Below are 7561 nucleotides of genomic sequence, written 5' to 3' on the forward strand. Positions count from 1 at the left end.
AGAGAGAGCTTTCTTCATGTATACCCTTGCTGTCATTCCACAACTCATCTGATTTTTTGTCATAGGTGTTCAAAGGATCAATCTGTTCTTGAAATGGTCTTTAAATTCAGGTGGGATACACTCAAGGTTGTACTTTGGCTCTCATGGACTTGCTTTTTCTTCAGCTTCAACTTGACTTTGCATATGAGCAAGAGAGAGGGAGGGAGGGAGGAAGGAAGGGAGAGAGAGAGAGAGAGAAGGAGCGAGGAAGGGAGGGAGAAAGAGAGAGGGAGGGAGAGAGAGAGAGGGAGAGACAAAGAGAGGGAGAGAGAGGGAGAGAGAGAGACCGGTAGAAAGGAGAGATACACAGTGTCTTAGTTAGATGCAAATCTGTCTTCATTTCTTAGAGCTACTATAATACAAATACTATAAATGGATGGCTTTCAAGAACAGAAACTCATTTCTGGAGGCTCAGTGTCCAAATTAGGGCCCCTGCTGTCCTGGTCTCTTCCTTGTGGTTAGCTTCCAGCATTCTTTCCTTCCTTGGCTGATACTGGTGGCTGTGTCTGCCTCTCTCTGTGTCTAATTTACGGCTGATATTGGTGGCTGTGTCTGCCTCTCTCTGTGTCTAATTTACTCTTTTATGATTCAGGAGTGATTAGATTTAGGATCCACACTGTTCGAGTGTAAGGTGGCAAAAACAGTTTGCGCTTGGCCACTAGCTGAAAGTTGAAGGGTTGAGTCTGTGTAGCGGCACTACGGAAGGAAGGCCTGGAGATTGTCTTCTGTGAAATTTGGTGTAAGGCACTGTCAAGTCTGTTCGGATTCACAACCGACATAGCGACTCATAGTACAACAGAACAAACACTGCTCCGTCTTGCGCCAACCTCACCATCCTTGCTATACCTGAGCCCATTGTTGCAGCCACTGTCAATCCATCTTGTTGAGGGTCTTTCTCTTTTTTACCGACTGTCTACTTTACCAAGCATGATATTCTTCTCCAGAGACTGGTTCCTCCTGACAACATGACCAAAGTAGCTGAGATGAAGTCTCTCCACGCTCACTGCTAAGGAGCATTCCAGCTGTACTTCTTCCAAGACAGAATTGTTTGGTCTTGTGTCAGTCCATGCTGTTTTCTATATTCTTTGCCAACACCACAATTCACAGGCATCAACTTTTCTTCAGTCTTCCTTACTCATTGTTCAGCTTTCACATGCATATGAGGCTATTGAAAATATCATGGTGTGGGTCAGGCACACTTTGGTCTTCAAAGTGACATTTTTGCTCTTTAACACTTTTAAGAGGTCTTTTGCATCAGGTCTGCCCAGTGTGATACAGCATCTGATTCCTTGACTGCTGCTTCCGTGGGCATTGATTGTGGATCCAAGTCAAATGAAATCTTGACAACTTCAACGTTTTCTCTGTTTATCATGATATTGCTTCTTGGTCCAACTGAGTGGACTATTAGGTAAATGATTGAAGTTCTCTTCACTTTCAGCAAGTAAGGTTCTGGCATCTGCACATTGCAGGTTATTAATTGGAGTTTTCTTCCAATCCTGATGCTGTGTTCTTCTTCATAAAGTTCAGGTTTTCAGATTAATTGCTCAGCATACAGACCAAATAAGCATGGTGAAAGGATACAACCCTGATGCACACCCTTCCTGATTTTAAACCATGGAGTATCTTCTTGTTCTCTTTGAATAGCTGCCTCTTGGTCCAGGTAGAGGTTCCACATGAACACAATTAAGTGTTCTGGAATTCCTATTCTTTGCAATGTTATCCATATTTTGTTATGACCCACACAGTTGAATGCTTTTGCAAAGTCAATGAAACACAGGCATACATCTTTCTGGCATTCTCTGCTATGAGCCAAGATTCATCTGACATCAGCAATGGTCCTTTGTTCCATGTCCTCTTCCAAATCTGGCTTGAATTTCTGGCAGCTCTCTATCAATGTACTGCTGCAACCATCTTTGAATTATCTTCAGCAAAACTTGTGTATGATATTCATTATCTTGTTTGAGAATTTTCCACATTCTTTCAGATCACCTGTCTTTGGAATGGGCAAAAATATGAATCTTTTCCAGTGGGTTGGCTGGGTAGCTTTCTTCCAAATTTCTTGGCATCCACAAGTGAGCACTTCCAGAGTTGCATCCATTTGTTGAAACATCTCAAACCTCCCTCCCTGGATCCTTGCTTTAGGCCATGCCTTCAGTGCAACCTGGGCTTCTTCCTTCACTATCATCAGTTCTTTATCAATGCTGTCTCCTGGGATGACTGAATATCAATTGTTTTTGGTGCAGCAACTATGTGTATTCTTTCCATATTCTTTTGGTGCTTTCTGTGTCTTTCAATATTTTGCCCATAGAATTCTTCAATATTGCAACTCAAGGGTCAATTTTTTTTTTCTTTGGTTCTTTCAGCTTGAGAAATGCCAAGCATGTTCTTCCCTTTTGGTTTTCTCACTCCAGATCTTTGGACATTTCATTATAATACTTTACTTTGTCTTCTTGAGGTGCCCTTTGAAATCTTCCATTCACCTCTTTTACTTCATCATTTCTTCCATTCAGCTTGTCTATTCTATACTCAATACATTTCAGAGTCTCTTCTGACATTCATTTTGGTGTTTTCTTCCTTTCATGTCTTTTTAATGACCTTCTGCTTTCTTCATGTGTAATATCCTTGATATCATTCCACAACTCATCTGATTTTTTGTCATAGGTGTTCAAAGGGTCAATCAGTACTTGAGATGGTCTTTAAATTCAGGTGGGATACACTCAAGGTTGTACTTTGGCTCTCATGGACTTGTTTTTTCTTCAGCTTCAACTTGACCTTGCATATGAGCAACTGATTGGTCTATTCCAGTCAGCCACTGGCCTTGTTCTGACATATGATTATTGATTTCCTCCACCATCTCTTTCCTCAGATGTAATTGATTTGAATCCTGTATATTCCATCCCATGAAATCCACATATAGAGTTGCCATTTATGTTGCAGTAAGTCTCTGGACTTGTAAAATTCTATCATTATAGACATTAAGAGCCATAAAAAAATCCTATGGAGTAGCTCTACTCTGAAACACATGGGGTCACCATGAGTTGAAATGGAATCCACAGTAGTGGAATTTTTTTTTTGGGGGGTGTCTACTCAGGTATGATCTTATTAACAAAGTGTGGTGCTTAAATTTGTATGTCAGCTTGGCTGGGCCTGGTTGAGTGGCTGGGCAGCTGGATGTAGTTATTCCCCGTGGTGAGATTGGTAATTAACTCCGTGGTGGAATCCACTGGAGCAGCTGAGTAGCTGCTATGGGTATGTGGTCTGCTTCCCGTATATAAGCAGCAGCTTTGGGAATGGTTTCCAGCTTATGGCACACTTGGACCCTGCATGTAGCTGTGTCGTTGTTCAGCAGCCTGCCATGCTCTGCCAACCTTGGGACTTTCAATGGACTTGAGTTAATGGCCTGCCATGTGGTTTGGTAAATTCGGGACTGTGCCTTTTTACTTGTCAACCTTGGGCTTGTCAGTCTCAGCAGCCAGTAGCTCTCTGAGTGTTTTGAAAAGCCTCTAGCTCCAGTGGGCCAGGAGCAGGAGGTAAAGCTGAACCCCAAGGTTGAGGGGCTTTCACCCAGACCCTAGAGACTGGTACTTTGAATTTGGACTTAAAGCCTCCATATTGTAAGAATTAACTCCTGTTTGCTCAAGCCATCCCATTTGTGGTATATTCCTGTCAGAGTGGCACTAGGTAACCAGAACACAAAGAAAACCCTGTTTCCAAACAGGATTATATCCACAGGTATAGGGGTTAGGATTCAAACATTTTTCTTCTGGGGTGGGGTACAGTTTAATCCATAACATTCCTCCCTTTGAGCCTCTCCCCCAAATTCATATTCTTTGCACATGCAAAACAGATTCACTCTATCACACTATCCCCAAAAGCTTTAATCCATTCCAGCCTCAATTCTAAGTCTACTCTGGTCTTCTGAATCATCTAAAGCAAGTATGGGTGGGAGCGGAAAACACAGCAAGTGAGCCAATGAAGAAGATTGTCAGATGCACAGAAAGAACACACAGAGACAGACAGAGATGGCAGAGTGTGTGAGACATGCTCAATAAATACTGGCCAGTTGAAGGAATGAATGACTGAATGAATGATTTCCTGGGCTGAGGAAAAAAGGCACTCAATGTGGACATGGATGAACTCTATGAACTCTGGTTGTTGTTGTTAGGTGCCACTGAGTTGGTTGCAACTCCTAGGGACCCCATGTACAACAGATGAAACACTGCCTGGTCCTGCACCAGCCTCAAAATCGGTGTTACGTCTGAGCTCATTGTTGCAGCCACTGTGTCAATCCCTCTTCTTGAGGGTCTTCCTCAAGAAGACTCACTCTCTCCTTTACCAAGCATGATGTCCTTCTCAGGGACTGTTCCTTCCTGAGAACATGTCCAAAGTACTTAATAGGAACTCTTGCCTTCCTCACTTTTAAGGAACATTCTTGCTGTACTTCTTCCAAGATGGATTTGTTCTTCCTTCTGACAGCTCATGGTATATTTAATATTCTTTGCCAACATCATAATTAAAAGGCATAAATTCCTCTTCAGTCTTCCCTATTAATTGTGCAGCTTTTGCATGCATATGAGGCAATTGAAAGTATGATGGCTTGGGTCATGTGCCCCTTAGTTCTCAAGGTGACAGTTTTGCTTTTTAGCACTTTAAAAAGATCTTTTGCAGCAGATTTGCCCAATGTAATACATCATTTGATTTTCTGACTGCTGCTTCCATGAGTGTTGCTTGTAGACCCAAGTAAAATGAAATCCTTGACAACTTCAGTCTTTTCTCCATTTATCATGATGTTGCTTATCGGTCCAGTTATGAGAATTTTTGTTTTCTTTATATTGAGGTGTAATCTTTACTGAAAGCTGTAGCTCCTATTTATTGTTCTTGAAAATTGGGGGATGTGTCCAGTCTGCTGGCCAGGAGCCTTGATATTTGATATCCTGGCTTCAGCAAGGGTGTGTGTGTGTGTGTGTGTGTCTGTGTGTCTGTGTGTCTGTGCAGAGCAGCTGAGGTGGAGGGTGGAAGGAAGGTAGGGGACCCTGATGGGCAGCTTCCCTGTCGTATGGGGATAGACTCCCACTCCAGGCCCTGGTAGGGACATGGTGAGGTGAGTGAGGCCTTGTAAGAGAAAAGGTTAATCCTTGCAGGGATGGTGCTGGGACTTGGGGTGAACAGCTATGGGAATGGAAGGAGAGGGATGGACAGTTCAGGACATTGGCCTGGGGCCTTATGTGTGTGGAGTGGGAGCCTGTATGTGGGCCCCCACCAGCCTGGTATCTGCCAGGGGTCACAGGCTCTGGAACATCGTCCCCTGCTGGCCAAGTCTCAGCTAGTGGACTGGGGTCCAGGGGTTGGACTTCAAAAGATAATGAAAATTCCAGGGTGGGGGTGTCCTGAGGGTTCATCAAGGGGTGACCCTGGAAGTGTGTCTTTGTGGGAGGTCTAGAAGGAGAGAGTTGGGAAGCACTAGTAGGTTCTCAGGGGTGGATGGTCCTGGGTGATCAGAGCATGTCCAGTTTGGGAGGCTGGAGTTTCCTGGGATGCTTTGAGGAGTGAGGATGAGGCAGAGAGGTATTCTGTGAGGCCATGAGCACAGAGCCATCCTGGTGATCTTTGGGGGTATGAGTGAGGGATCAGGGGGTGTTAGACACCTGAATGGGGAGGCGGGTGAAAGGGAAGAATTTTGAAAGCCATAGTATCTGGGGGTGGGCTTTGAACACCAGATAATCCTTTCACAAGCCACTGTATAGAGGTCCTTGAAGGTCAGAACATGGGTCTTGGTGTCAGATGTGGGGGTTCAGCACTTGTAGGAGGGTTTTGGGGGTACTCTGAGAAGCAGAGTGTAGGAGACCTTTGGAGAATCAGACAGAAGGAAACCAAGGAGGGGGTGGATATGGAGTACTCAGAACAAGGGGTGTCTTGGCAAGTAGATCTTGAGGGATATTTAGGGGAATTAAAACTGGAGGACAGACTGTGAGGATGCATGTAAGGGTTGGAGCACTTGTAGAAATATTCAGGGAGGGAGTTGGAGGACCACAGTGCAGTTTCCTTTGGGAGGGGAAACACATGGGGGGCCAGATCATGGGGGTCTCAAGGGCATATGAAAGGGGTGAAGTGGGGGACTCAGAACCCCAGGGGGCTATATCACAAGCAACAGATTTTGATGGTAAGTAGAGGATCAGAATCAGGGCTATCTTGAGGGTGGAAAAAGACCTCTCTAAAGTGCTGAAGAGCAAAGATGTCTCTTTAAAGACTAAGGTGTGTCTAACCCAAGCCATGATATTTTCTATTGCAGCATATGCATGTGAAAGCTGGACAGTGAATGAGGAAGACCGAAGAAGAGTTGATGCTTTTGAGTTGTGGTGTTGCTGAAGAATACTGAAAGTACCATGGACTGCCAGAAAAACTAACAGATCTTCTCTGGACAAAGTTTAGCCAGAATGTTCCTTGGAAGTGAGAATGGCCAGACTTCATCTCACCTACTTTGGTCATGATATGATCTTGAATACGTTGTTGTTGTTATGTGCCATTGAGTCAGACCCGACTCATAGGGACCCCTCCTTAGGTTTCTGAGGCAGTATCACTATGGAAGTACATTGCCCAACTTTCCTTCCAAGGAGTGGCCGGTGGGTTTGAACTGCCAGCCTTCTGGTTAGCAGTCAAGTGCCTTAGGCACTAAGCCACCAGCGCTCTCTATCGCTCCCGAATTTAGTGACCATCTAAAGAATAGATTTGATGCATTGAACACTAATGATCAAAAACAGAAGAATTTTGGGACGACATCAAGAACATCATCCATGAAGAAAGCAAGAGGTCTTTAAAAAGATGAGAAAAAAAGAAAAGACCAAAATGGATGACAGAAGAGACTCTGAAGCTTGCCCTTGAATGGACAGTAGCTAAAGCAAATGGAAGAAATGACAAGATAAAGTAGATGAATAGATGATTTCAAAGAGCAGCTTGAGCAGACAAAGCCAATTACTATAATGAAATGTGCAAAGACTTTGAGTTAGAAAACCAAAAGGGAAGAATACGCTTGGCATTTCTCAAGGTGAAAGAACTGAGGAAAAAATTTAAGTCTCAAGTTGAATATTGAGATTCTATGGGCAAAATATTGAATGATGCAGGAAGCATCAAAAGAAGATGGCAGGAATACATAGAGGCACTGTACCAAAAGAACTGGTTGTTCTTCATCCATTTTAGGAGGTGGCATATGATCACGAACCAATGATACTGAAGGAAGAAGTTGAAGATACACTTAAGGAATTGCTGAAGAACAAGGCTCCAGGAATTGACGAAATACCTATTGAGATGTTTCAACAAACAGATGCCCCACTGGAGGCACTCACTTGGTTATGCTAAGAGATTTGGAAGAGAGCTACCTGGCCAACTGACTGGAAGAGATCCATATCTGTACCCATTTCAAAGAAAGGTGCTCCCACAGAATGTGGAAATTATTGAACAATATCATTAATATCACATGCAAGTAAAATCTTACTGAAGATAATTCAAAAATGGTTGCAGCAGTATA

This window comes from Orycteropus afer, unplaced genomic scaffold, assembly GCF_000298275.1.
Source record: "Orycteropus afer afer isolate SDZICR_OR568_19922 unplaced genomic scaffold, OryAfe1.0 scaffold00405, whole genome shotgun sequence".
Taxonomy (NCBI): Eukaryota; Metazoa; Chordata; class Mammalia; order Tubulidentata; family Orycteropodidae; genus Orycteropus; species Orycteropus afer.